Here is a 14,428-nt window from a genome sequence, read left to right on the forward strand (position 1 = left end):
TTAGACAGCTCAGTTATTTAATTCTACTCTGTGGACAGGCCTGTGCCAAAGTATTAGGGTCCATACCTTTACTCCAGCGGTCCTGTGCATATTGTGGCTGACTCTTGTCTATACTGACCTGGACTGTTCCTGACTTCTCTTCTGCCTATCGTTTGATACAGTTTATTCCTGATTGTTGCTGACCCAGTCTGTTCTGACACGCCTTCCACTTGTTAATTTGGCACCCTGCAGCCCCTTTGTGTACCAGTCCCGGTTATGTAGATCCAACCCTTCTTGCTGTTGATACCAGCTTGTCACATCTGGAGGCAGGGCAAAGGGCCGCAACCTGCGAACCCGCCAGCAGCAAAGCCCAAACCTCCTTGCGGGGGTCCCTGGGGAAAACTGGGGATTCATTAGACTCATTGCTTCCATTACTGCTGGCGTTAGTTCAGGTTGGCGAAAGTGAATCCACTATTTCTGCTAGAAGCATGATAATATGATCTCTGAGCTAGCTATATAAAGTAAAGCAGTGATGCTATAAAGCCCCCTACCCTTAATCGAATTCATGCTGTGACCAAGATCAAGCACAACAAACTCTCCATCATAATTATTATTATTATTATAATTACTATGTATTCTCAATTTTTCTTTTCTTTTGTTTCTTTATTATATGATCTTATTTCTTTTCTATCTTTGAAATTTTCATTTTGTTTCTTTTCTCTCTTTTTTAACAGGTCCATACATATTTCTTTCTTTCTCTCTATTTCTGTTTTTTTTAAACAATTATACATCATCACTGTTTACAAATATACATAGTCAGTAAAAACAGCACCCCTTTTCTATCCCCTTCTGATTTGGGTTTGTTGGGTGGGGTTGCCTCCACGCGTTCTTCTAGAGAGAGGGTAGCTGAGTGCATTTTATATCTATATCTATACCTGTATATCTATACCTGTTCCCAATGGGCATGAGCTGTTCACCTCCTCCTCTGCCCCTATACGCTTATACTTAATTCAGCAATCTACTGTTGTGATACTCCCTTCTTACTTGCTCTGGGAAGATCCCATTATCCTATTTGCAATGCAAGGATCCTTTAGTCAGCCGAGACATCAGGGTGCCTATGACAGGCTCCCTCCTGCGGTCATGACCCGTAAGTTGACTCCTAGCAAAGGCTTTAATGACAAGACAAGCCTGGTAGGGCAGTGATATTGCAATGGCCTTTGTACTGTTTGGATGCTGGTAATCTCACACAATATATAGCAGACAGTCTCACATTTGTTGATGCACTTTTAAGATACCATTTAGTAACTTACCAACCTTGGTTTAATTCTGGAATTCTAGCGATTTAAAAAAAGATGAGGGAAGTGGAGAAAGAGCAGTAGAATAAATGGCCCTGTACATTATGGCACCACTTTTTATGTGGTGAACAATAGTTGCAAAAATCACTTTTATGTTTAGTTCTACTCAACCTTTTTAAATACATTTACAAATTTTCTTACATTAACCCATTTCTTTCTGACCAAAATTGTGTTAAAAAGTGACAGAAAAATGTACTTGCTGTTACTCCAAATAGGTGATTATATATTACAAATGAGAGTTGTAAAACAATACAATTTATCACTGTAATTCTATATCGTGCTGTTGCCTTTCTTGTTTTCTATTACTAATCCTTCAAATGTGATTGTCACGTGATGCAGTTTGTCTGACAAAGTAACAATATTTAGTAACATTATCACTTCTTCTTTTTAACACAGTGACTCCAGAGTCGTCTTCGTTTTATCACTGTGACTCCCAAGTCTTTTAATATACTGTAAGAAGCTATAGAGAGCCAGGTAAGACCATTCTTGTGTAATATTTCTGGTATAGAATCATAATAAGATAAACAATGAATACATATAATTGATGGACAATTATCAATGAAAATACTGATGTGTTTCATGTATATAATGTAATTGATTCTGTGCAAAAAGGAAGTTATTTTCTGTAATCATTATCCATTTGACTTCCTCTTTTTGTTCACAAGTTTTTTTCTTTGTCGATATCTGTACTAGTGTCTTATGACTGGCACAGGAAATTAACTGTCTGTCATATGAAGCAGTATTTAAGAACTGCTGCTATAATTTTTTATTTTTGTTTACATATGTAGGTTCAGAAACATTTTTGTAGCCCACTACTTTATATCACTAGTACTTTACAATACTGTTCCTTTAAAAAAGTTGTAGCTACATACCTTAACACAGGTATATGATACACATTGGACTGACTATGTAAGGAACATTGCACAAATTACTTAAATTAAAACAGGACTTTTTGTATGTAGAATGAAAACAAATAATAATGATTCAAAACAGGAGTTAAAAGGTATGCAGAACACATTAGCTGCTGCCATGGGAAAATGTAAACTCTAGTCAATGCTTTTGCTGCTTTTAAAAGCATATATATATATATATATATATATATATATATATATATATATATATATATATATATATATATATATATACTAATTCATACAACCAGTGTTTACTGATTTGCAGAACAGTGGATCATACAATAATACAGTATACTGGTTTACCCACTGGATAGTAGCTTACACACCTACTGATTATTATGTGAAAACAAATAGTTATTATAGTAAATAGTAATTATCTTCTACAAATGTATATGGGCATAACTGTGGTCAGTTGCCCTTGATGCAGACCATGGTCAGTCATCATTTAACACTCACTCTTTTCTGATGCTCTCTTTTAATATTGAATACTATTACAAATTCTGAAGCTGAAAGAGTGTAATAAAAGCGTAGACCCAAAACATAGCTGTTAAAAGAAATCACCAACTAAAATATAAGCAACTGAACACAGAGCCATGATGCCACTACTATATTTGTACTTTGTGGAATAATAGCAGAAATCCATCTAGTCTTTATTAAGTTAATGAGGGGGAAAATAGTCATGCTGTAATTAGACAAATAAATTATATATATATATATATATATATATATATATATATATATATATATATATATATATAAATAGATGACTTATGAATCAGTGGTGTTCGTTAGAAGCAGTAACACCTTGACATTACATTTGTTTAATAAACAGGCCTCCTTACACCCAATCACCCCCAGAATTTAATTAATACTATTTACATTTAATAAATATGCCTTCCCCTATATAAGCAAATATGCTTTACCCCCCATATTGTCCTGACATTATATTAATAGCACCCACATTTAATAAATAGGAATCATTCCCCCTAACCAGACCCAGCACTAAATTAATAGTCTTTCCTTTTAATATGCAGATCTATTTCACTCCACCACCACCAACATTAAATTAATAGCATTCACATGTAATAAACAGACCTATTTCCCCTTACCATCCCTGATATTAAATTAATAGCATTCCCATTTAAAAAAACACATATCCCGCCAACAGCCGCAAAATTAAATTAATAACATTCCTGTTTAGTAAACAGTCCTATTTATCCACCCCACCCACATAACATTAATAGCATTCCCATTTAATAAACAGACATATTCCACCCACTCTAACCCCAACATTAAATTAATAACATTCCCATATAAAAAAAACAGACATGTTTCACCACCACTAGCCCCAAGATAAAATTATTAACATTTACATTTAATAAATATCTTCCGTTTCCCAACTTCGCTGCCTGGGTGTTACCCTCAACTCTTCCCTCTCCTTTTCCCCCCACATTCAATCTTTACCCCAATCCTGTCGCTTCCAACTCTGCAACATCACCAGCATCCGGCCCTTCCTTTCTCAGAATGCCACGAAAACCATTATCTATGCACTCATTATTTCCCATCTTGATTACTGTAACCTTCTCCTCACCAGCCTCCCCCTCTCCCTCCTCGCCCCTCTCAGGTCTATATGTAACGCGGCTGCGAGATTCATCTTCCTCTCCCGCCACTCCTCTTCTGCCTTGCCTTACACTGGCTCCCCTTCCCCTACAGAATCCTTTTCAAATTGCTTACCCTCACCTACAAGGCCCTCTCCCACTCCACTGCCCCATACATCTCCAACCACCTGTTCATTCACACTACATCCTGTTCCCTGCGATCGAACACTGACCATCGCCTCTCCTTCACTCTGATCTCCTTATCCCACTCCAGAATCCTAGATTTCTCCTGGGCTGCCCCTCTCCACTGGAACGACCTCCCATGCTACATCCGACTGTCCCCTAATTTGTGTACATTCAAACAGGCACTTAAAACTCATTTGTTCCTCAAAGCATACCACCCTCATACCTAACCTTCTCTCCATGCCTGATTTCCTCACCTCTCTTCCCCTGTCCTGCTACTCGCTCCTCTTCGATTATCCCCTCTGACTCCCCATTGTGCCTCCTGTCTGTGGTGCCCTATAAATAAAGATTATTATTATTATTATTATTAATAATAATAATAATAATAATAATAATAATAAATAGCTTATAAATGTCTCCTGCATTTAATAGAGATGTCTATTGCAAATAAAGACATCACAATATATTACTGCTCTCCCCGACCCCTCCCTCTGTTTTCTCCAGCCCCCCCCCATTCTTTAAAGCCAAATGTAAAGGATTGGACATGGTGTATGATTTTACAGCCCCTTAATCTAATCCATACCTGAACTGCACTTTTCAGCCATGTTGTTATCGGGAAGTATCAGTGAGGTAACTATAACATATCCTTGGAAAAGTACTTAAGGAGTTAAATTCCACCTCCACAGGGAACACTCAGGAGTTAAGTGAATTAGCTATCATTGTTATTTCGGTTTGCTCCCTATTGTCCACTAGTGAGCTCTACAGCCAGCCAGGAGCCGGACCCAGTAGGGTTCACCTGAGGGAAGACACCTTGGAAGGTAGGGGAGGGGGGGCTGGATAGTGTAAGCAGTCCACCAATCAAGACCTTTTGCAACGTCACTGGGCAGGTAGATCCCAAGGGGGGATTAGGAGGTGATAAAAGAGGCTACCCTGGGAGCTGGACACTTGTGTGACTAACTTTTGGCCAAGAGGTGATGCTCTGCCAGAGTTGCTGTGTAACATATTTCACTGGATTTATTTGAACTGATTTCCTCACTTGCTGGACCTGCTATCGTTAAGGTGCCGTGCTGTATTTAATCCTGTTCTGCAGAATAAATCATCCTTCTATTTTCCCCTAATACCGTGTCTGAGTGATTTGGGAACCACATATCTTCACACCACCTCTCCCCCCAGTTCTCTCCATCCTCCTCTGCCCCCCCCTGTTTTCACCAGCCTTCTCTCCACCCTGTTCTCTCTGCTGGCATCGACCATATTTTATTTACCTCCACATCTCTCCTTCTTTACTCTGCTTTTCTGCTCCTTCTTGGTGTTTCTTTTAGCTAGCTCCTCATGGCCACCCGCTCTATGCCCTATGGCCAGCATAGCGTTTATGTGGACCTGGAGGACTGGACATTGGGCATATAATGGGTAGGCATTGCGCTCCCTCATTCTTGTTGGACGCACCATCTTGTTACTGTCATGCCTCAGGTAGTGTCCCTGCTGATGTTAACACAAACTCAGGGGTACCAAAAACTGCAGCATTTTTTCAAAACAGTATACATTTATTTACTTGAGCCACTAGTGTAGATCAAAGTTAACAGCATTGACAGATGAAATCTACAGTTACCTAATTTTGAAGAGCTAATATAAGATTCTTATTCTGTTAATAATCATAATGATGAAGTTAAGAGGATGGAGAGAAAAGCAGGCAGATATAGTTTAGTTATACGTAAACATAAAAAAAGCTGATTTTGAAGTGTGTGTGGGGGGAGGGGGGGCTAATAATGAGAATTTCATTTTTACCATTATGCTCAACTTAACTGAATGCCTCCTCCCTTTTCCTAGCATAAAGTGTTTCTGCATCCCCATACTGATACAGTTCTGCTAAGTTCGATGATGTTGATGACATTGATTCAGCTATTGCAATACCTGCCAGTGCCACTGTTGATCAACCATCTAACAATAAATCGATCATTGTATTGCTGGTGGTAACGATAAGTTCAAGTAATAGGGATTATACAGTGATGATTGATGACGATTGATGGGGAGATGCTTTGAGATGAGAACAGCTGAGAAACATTTCTGTTGTAGCTTCAACTTCTACATGGAATGCTTCTTGAACCAGAACCTACCTATACAATTTTTCATAACAGAATTGTAATTTTTTTTTTTCACAATATATGACAAGTACTTCCAAATCCAAAACAATAGCATAATTTATCTGTTTAATGCCAACAAGTGAGTAGCCCCATATGGGTGTCATCGACAGGTGGCATTTAGAAGTAATAGTGCAATAAAGTTTACTGTACAATAAGGGTAGATAAAAACAATTGTTTTCATGTAAGTTAATGCAAAATGAGCACAGCTATCAGCTCAAAGAACCACTCAGGGGCGATCATGTGACAATGCAGCACCTAGGACGGGCTTCCAACCAAATTCACCTTCATGGCTCCATCAAGGAATGGAATTGTCTGACCTATAAAATGTATTTACCCATTTGGAATTTTTCTCATTTCTATTTGTTACATTACCAGATTAAATTGTATTTATTTGAGAATTCTTACCACAGAGAAAGAAAAAAAGACAAATTCCTATGTAGTGCTAAATAGAACAACTGTAAAGCCTTTTCTTATTAAGTTACATTGTGTTTGTGTGTGGTGGTGTTGGAGGTAGGGGGGAATTCATCATGCTGGTTTGCAATTTTTCCCCAGCTATTAGCCCCAAGGCTGACAGAAATCCTCAACCATTATTCCACCATATAGTGCTTCAAATATGCAAAGGACATTTCTTGCTGGCACATACTTTCAATTGAAATGATCCTACATATCCCGGAACATATTTTCAAACACATTTCTTTTTGTCTTGTGTTTGCATTTACAAACAAGTACAATTGGAGGTAAATGTATTTTAGTCAAAATTTTCTCAAATGTATCAAGCTGCAATTTTGACCCTGAATTTCAAAATCGCTGGTCACCTCTGGCGATTTGCTGCGATGTAAAACACTCCCGTGTTAGCTAACTCTCCTGTGTTGTAGCAGCGAGTTCTATAAACACATCACTGTTACGCTGCCTGTCATACAGCTGCCGGCAGCTGTACAAACTGCAAAGAATAGATAAAAGTTTTTTTTAAAAAAAGCGTGGGGTCCCCCCTCTATTCAGTCTTAACCCTAGTTCTGCCAGACTACTGCTGGTTCCGTGAAACTCGGGGAAAATTTTGCGTGGGGTCCCCCCTATTTTCATGGAACCAGCAGTAGGCAAATCAGCCGGGGTTGGAGGCACTATAGCAGGGGGACACTCGGCAAGGGTCCCCCAATCATAATGACTAACCAACCCCAGGCTGTTCAGCGCTGGGCTGGATTCCCTAGGGAGTGGGGTCCGCTGAAAAAAATGAGCGCAGTAGTCAGGCAGGACTAGGGTTAATAGTGAATAGAGGGGGGACCCCACGTTTTTTTCAAAAAAACCTTTTATCTATTCTTTACAGTATTTACAACTGCGGGAGCTCTGGCAGCAGTATGGCAGGCAGTGTAACAGTGATGTTTATACAACACGCTGCTAGAAAGCAAACTCTCCTGAGCTTAATCGCAGCTTCATACATTTGTGACTTGTATAGCTGGAGTGGCAAACAGTCGGGAGTTTGATCTCTATCGATTTTGCAAATAGCGATTTTGACAGAAGCACAACTCTGGCGATTTTGCATGAAACCTCAGCTTCATACGTCTGTGAGTTTCAACTCTCCCGAGAAAATCACTGATTTTGCAAAATTGCAGCAATTTCCAATTCTTAAATGAATGTTTAGTGTTACCTTTCCCATTCCTATATAGGTATCCATTTTGAAGTTTCCATTAAAATGATCATACATCTTTGCTGAAGTGAAAATGTACTGCAGAAGTATCTACTTACCTATGATACATAATTTAAATAAAAATAATATTTTGAAATTACCGGACAATTGATAAATTAGTATATAGTTTAGGAATTATTTGAGGAACATGACAAAGAGTTCAAGGTGTTGACTTGGTCTCTAAATTCCCCAGATCTCATTCGATACAGCATCTGTGGGATGTACTGGAAAAATAAGTATGAGCCAAGGAGGCCCCACTCCACACCTTACATAATTTAAAGGATCTGCTGCTAACATCTAAGTGCCAGATACCACAGGACACCTTCAGAGATCTTGTGACGTCCATGCTTTGATGGGTCAGAGTTGTTTTGGAGGCATGAGCTTTACCTACATAATATTAGGCAGGTGGTTTTATTGTTGTCACCGATCAATAGATATATAGATATATATATATATATATATATATATATATATATATATATTTATTTAAATTTATATATATAGACAAAAGGGAGTAGTTTGCCACATGCTTCTAAGAGAGGAGTTAGGTCTTTAGCTGGCAGTCTGCAGAGCAAGGCTGCAAACAGTTACACATTTGTACAGTAGTGCACCTAAGTTGAAGAGATATAGGTGGAAGATATATGTGTGACAAAATAATAGTAAAGAGTCTGATTTAACTTACATATTTTTAATTGGTTTGAAAGAGACTTTTTCAACTACCATCAGGCTGACAGGGTGTGTCTGCACTGAGGCTAATCAAGCAGTGCACTTGGGGGAGAACTCCTTTTAAAGGCAAGGTGGGAGTGTCACCTGTGGGCTGCTAGAGGAGTGTAAAGTATTTAAACATGTCTGTTTTCATTGTTCAGTGTGACCAATCCTGAATAAGTCGGCCAGTGTCTAGGAAGTTGGTCTCTGTTACTTTAGCATGAGGGTAACAAGAAAATGTGTGAAAGAATTAGGGCAACAACATAAACTTTAATTTCCTTAGGCTAGGTTTCCACTGGCAATAATAACATGGGCCTGAGTCATAAGGAGAGCAAAGCATAAAAAATAAGTAACTTTGCACCTGGGTAAAACCATGTTGTATTGGAGGGGAAGAAAAATTTAATATGTGATGGCAGATTTATAGTTGTGATAGGGCATGTCTTAAATCAACTTTAATCAGTGTAAATATAAAGCTATCAAGTATTTGTGTGCTAGATGAAAAAATAGCCAGTATTTAACTTATGTGCAAAATAACAAAGTAATTTTCATCCCTTGTATTGTAACATATTTTGTCCCGGAGAACATTTACTCCTTTTTTTGCCTTACTTTCCTTAATGAATCAGGCCTCATTTGCTTTACTGGTGTTTGAACACTGTTACTGTCACTATCATTTGCTTGTATTTTGGTAGCATTCTGTTTGAATTACGTTTCTCAAAATCCAACTTTTTTCACACGTATTTATTGTAAATAAACACATTCAAGCCTACAGTGGGCTGCAAGCGAGCTCCAAATGCTGCTAAAATTGCTGGTAACAAATGCATGCCAAACATGTTTGACATTCGTTTTCTCTCACATTTTTATACTAGCATGGAAAAACACTAACATGATGTCAGTAAGTGTCAAGCTTCAAACTGTTTATCTGATTGTGGCAGCTAAAGTTGTTTGATGCAATGTTTGTTTATCATTTAGATTTAGGGCAGAAAAAGATGGTGTACTTGTTAATGGAAAATATCCTGTCTGTGAAGGGGTGAAATGGAACAGACACTATCAATTATGTAGTTTTGTATTTTTAGTTTAGAGTATATACTGAACAAAAATATTGAAATATTAAAACCATGGATTTATTTTTTGTTAATATTAGACAGTCTTTGGTGGCCTCTAGTGGTCATGGTCGAAATTGTTCAGAGTAAATATTGTTAAAATTAATGTTTTTCTGCAATACACTTTTCAACAAGTTTTAATTGTTAAAAGCTAAAATGTGTTATTTCAGCAGGTGCAAGTGATATTTAATAAATGTGGCCACTGACTTGTTGTTTGCTGTAATATAAGTGAGTATTCAATGCTATTTACCTCCATGTGGTTTAACCACTTCATGGCTAGGAGTAATTTATCCTTGCTTGACTAAACCACAATTTAAAGATTTGCTATGTGTGGATTAAATAAAGAATAACTTTTGAACTAATTTGTGCACCCTTGTACATTTCAAAACAGCCAGGCTTACTAAAGGTCAAGCCACTAGAATTCCACCTGAAAACCACAGCTTAGCAATGTGCCACATTACACATCGCTGTCCTGACTTTTAAAATGATAAAAAAATCAAACTGTCAGTTTATTAAGCTGCGGCGTCAAACTGACAGAAAAACCACCAGAACTTAAAGGTGGTTGTGAGAGGTAATATTGCTCACACTCAGGGCCGGACTGGGACTAAAAATCAGCCCTGGCATTTAAAAGCATACAGGCCAACCTACTGTGGGCTCCATGCACAATATTGTTGCATTGCATGAAGCATCAGCACAAGCTTACGCATCACGCTTGATCATCTGCCCACCCTGATCATTTCCCTTGTTGTGCAAAACACCTGGACCACTGGGAAAATGCACAAAACCATGATTTTTTTTAAAAAAAATTGTTAAAATACAACGTATAATGTGTCCATGCTACTTCCCCCTGAACCATATAAGTCAGGAATTTTTTTTGAGACGCCATGGCCATAGTAATTTATTGAATCATAATATATACTATACGTAAGCCAAAGCATCAAACCAAAACTAACTTAAGTATTTTATATAACATATAAAATTAACATGTAAAACATAACCATTGCACAGAACTGCAATAAAGTATCTATTTACTGCAATTTAAACAAACCACGGGGGGAATTCAATTGGCCGCGTTACTTGAAAAAGTAACGCGGCCTGGGCACTATTACCGTTATTACGGTTGTTTTAACGACGGCTTTTTGCTTGTAGCTCCCTGAGCTGCGAGCAGAAACCCGGGTTAATATTACCGTAATAACGGTAATGCCTTTTACACCGTGGTACTTAGGGGGAAATTTAATTCCCCCCCATAAGTCAGCAGATTCTCCAACATGACCCCTTCCACCAGGTACAAGAGACTCCTGGACTTCCCACACCATTTATTATTGCTGTCACCGTGCTGTACCTTTAATTAGGTACATTTAACATAGACTGAAATTACCTTCAAGTTTTAAAATAATCCAAAGAGACTTATTTGGAAATCACACTGTAAGAATAAGCTTAAGCAATATCTAAAAGATACAACATTGTACTAAATTATATTGCGGTATAGTTATTGCTTCTAATTTCTGCAGTGTGGGCGAGGAGTAATGTAAACGCTGTATCCTTTACATATATCGCTTAATCTATTTCCAAATAAGTCACTTAGGATCATTTTAATACTTGAAGGTAATTTCAGGCGATGTTAAATATACCTAATAAAAGTTCTATTTTAGATTTACTATTTGTTTATAGCAATCAATAAAATATAACAAAAGAACAAATTCCGGCACTGAGCTTACTTCTTTCCAGTTAAAAAATTAAGTCACATCTGTAATAGAGGACCTTGCTGTATGTCCCAACTCAAGACAGAAAAATTTAAAAATACTGTGCTGGCAGAAAAATAAATTTGATTAAACCCACTAGGACAGAATAAATTAATGGAATGGTTCTCTGCAAAAATTATACAGGGCCTGAGTCATTAAGGAGAGCAAAGCATAAAATAGAAGTAACTTTGCACCTTGGCAAAACAATGTTGCATTGGAGGGGGGAGGTAAATTTAAAATATGGGGACAGATTTGTAGCTGGGATAGGACATGTAAACGTACTTTAAATGTCAGTGTAAATATAAAGCGATCAAGTATTTGTTTGTTACATGAAAAAACAGCCAGTATTGTCCTTATGTGCAAAATAATAAACTAATAGGCACCCATTGCATTGTAACATGGTTTGTTCAGGATCAAACTTACTTCTTATTTTGCTTTACTCTCCTTATTGACTCAGGCCCATATAATTTAACACAATAGACTTAAATTCAAAACGAAAAAATAAAAATCATTCTAAAATAAATAACTAATCTGGCACATAGCATACACTAAAAGACTAAGTCAGCACAAATACTGCACAACCAACAATGTGTTAAACAAGTTGCATACCCAACAATAGTGAAGCAACTGAATACTCCTAAATATGAATATTCATAAATATTCTCCAGCATTCAAATTTAGACAGATTGCGCCCTTGTCTCTTTCCTGGTCTGGCTCTTCTCTTTTGCAGCTTTGTTGTCCTCTCGCAAATGCAAAAATTGTATTATAATGCAAAATGTTAACAAACCCTGAATGATTAGGCTCCTTAGTTCAAACAACACAAGAAAAACAGCGCTGTGGGGAGTAAACTGCATAAAGATGTATATAATTGAAAAAATATATATATAAATATTTATATTAGGGATGTGCACCGGCCACTTTTGGTGTCTCGTGTTTTGTGTTTTGGATTCGGATTTGCTTGAGGTTAGGGATGTGCACCGGCGACTTTTGGTGTCTCGTGTTTTGTGTTTTGGATTCGGATTTTCTTGAGGTTTTGGGTTCGGATTTGTTTCGCAAAACACCTGCCGAAAGGTTTTGGTTCGGATTTAAGGTTTTGGATTCGGATTTTTTTTTTATAAAAGCATAAAAAGTTCAAAAATCAAGTTTTTGGGCTTATTTTCACTCCTACGCTATTATTAACCTCAATAACATTCAATAACAATCATTTCCACTAATTTACAGTGTATTCTGAACACCTCACAATATTGTTATTAGTCCAAAACGTTGCAACGAGGTATCTTTCTGGACTGCGTAGTGGAGTGGTCCCCACAATATAATACGAAAACCATCAACTGGTCTTAATTACACCAAAAATTGTACCTGGACTGCGTAGAGGAGTGGTCACCACAATATAATAAGAAAACCATCAACTGGTGTTAATTACACCAAAAATTGTATCTGGACTGCGTAGAGGAGTGGTCACCACAATATAATTTACAAACCCTCAAATGGTCTGAATCCCACCAAAAATTTTACCTGGACTGCGTAGAGGAGTGGTCACCACACTATAATAAGAAAACCATCAACTTGTCTTAATTACACCAAAAAATGTACCTGGACTGCGTAGAGGAGTGGTCACCACAATATAATAAGAAAACCATCAACTGGTCTGAATCGCACCAAAAAATGTACCTGGACTGCGTAGAGGAGTGGTCACCACAATATAATAAGAAATCCCTCAACTGGTCTGAATCGCACCAAAAAATGTACCTGGACTGCGTAGAGGAGTGGTCACCACAATATAATAAGAAAACCATCAACTGGTCTGAATCGCACCAAAAAATGTACCTGGACTGCGTAGAGGAGTGGTCACCACAATATAATTTAAAAACCCTCAACTGGTCTTAATCGCACCAAAAAATGTACCTGGACTGCGTAGAGGAGTGGTCACCACAATATAATTTAAAAACCCTCAACTGGTCTGAATCGCACCAAAAAATGTACCTGGACTGCGTAGAGGAGTGGTCACCACAATATAATAAGAAAACCATCAACTGGTGTTAATTACACCAAAAATTGTATCTGGACTGCGTAGAGGAGTGGTCACCACAATATAATTTACAAACCATCAACTGGTCTGAATCGCACCAAAAAATGTACCTGGACTGCGTAGAGGAGTGGTCACCACAATATAATTTAAAAACCCTCAACTGGTCTTAATTACACCAAAAATTGTACCTGGACTGCGTAGAGGAGTGGTCACCACAATATAATAAGAAAACCCTCAACTGGTCTGAATCGCACCAAAAAATGTACCTGGACTGCGTAGAGGAGTGGTCACCACAATATAATTTAAAAACCCTCAACTGGTCTGAATCGCACCAAAAAATTTATCTGGACTGCGTAGAGGAGTGGTCCCTACAATATAATTAAAAAACCCTCCACGGGTCTGAATCGCACCAAAAAATTGATCTGGACTGCGTAGAGGAGTGGTCCCTACAATATAATTAAAAAACGCTCCACGGGTCTGAATTTCAAAAAAAAAAGTTTATTGACTGCGTAGTGGGGTGGCCCCGGTACACAATTTTTTACCGGGGCCACAATATAATTAAAAAACCCTCCACGGGTCTGAATTCCACCCAAAAAGTTTATGGACTGCATATTGTAGTGTTCCCCACAATATTATTTAAAAATTTTGCAGCAACAGTCAACGTTCTTTAATATCTGATACACCTCTATCTGGACTGCATAGTGGAGTGGCCCCGGTACTAAATTTGGTACCGGGGCCACAATACCTCCTCCAACTTCCAAGTGTAGTGTTTATAACATATAAACACTACAGTAATTCTAGCACGTCAATACCTCTTGTTTTAAATAATGACAGGGCATTTTACTTTTGGTTTATTTTTTTGAATTTGTTGACATTTTGTTTTACTTTTTGAACATGGCAAACGACTGTTGAATGGTCATATAATGCCAAAAAAAGAGTTGCAAGATGGAATTGTCCTTGGGCCCTCCCACCCACCCTTATGTTGTTGAAATAGGACATGCACA

At 37.8% G+C, this 14,428-nt stretch overlaps 1 protein-coding gene across 1 annotated transcript in view; it reads left to right on the forward strand.

Annotated features, from left to right (window-relative positions):
• The first annotated feature begins 1,734 nt into the window (after positions 1-1,734).
• The window catches only part of IPCEF1 (interaction protein for cytohesin exchange factors 1), a 209,755-nt gene continuing 197,061 nt past the window's right edge, over positions 1,735-14,428 (forward strand). Inside the window, exon 1 of the mRNA XM_075203484.1 lies at positions 1,735-1,808. The gene's annotated coding sequence lies outside the window, so the exon portion shown is untranslated. The remainder of the gene's footprint in view (positions 1,809-14,428) is intronic.

The sequence above is a fragment of the Mixophyes fleayi genome, chromosome 3 (genome assembly GCF_038048845.1).
Source record: "Mixophyes fleayi isolate aMixFle1 chromosome 3, aMixFle1.hap1, whole genome shotgun sequence".
In the NCBI taxonomy this organism is placed as follows: Eukaryota; Metazoa; Chordata; class Amphibia; order Anura; family Limnodynastidae; genus Mixophyes; species Mixophyes fleayi.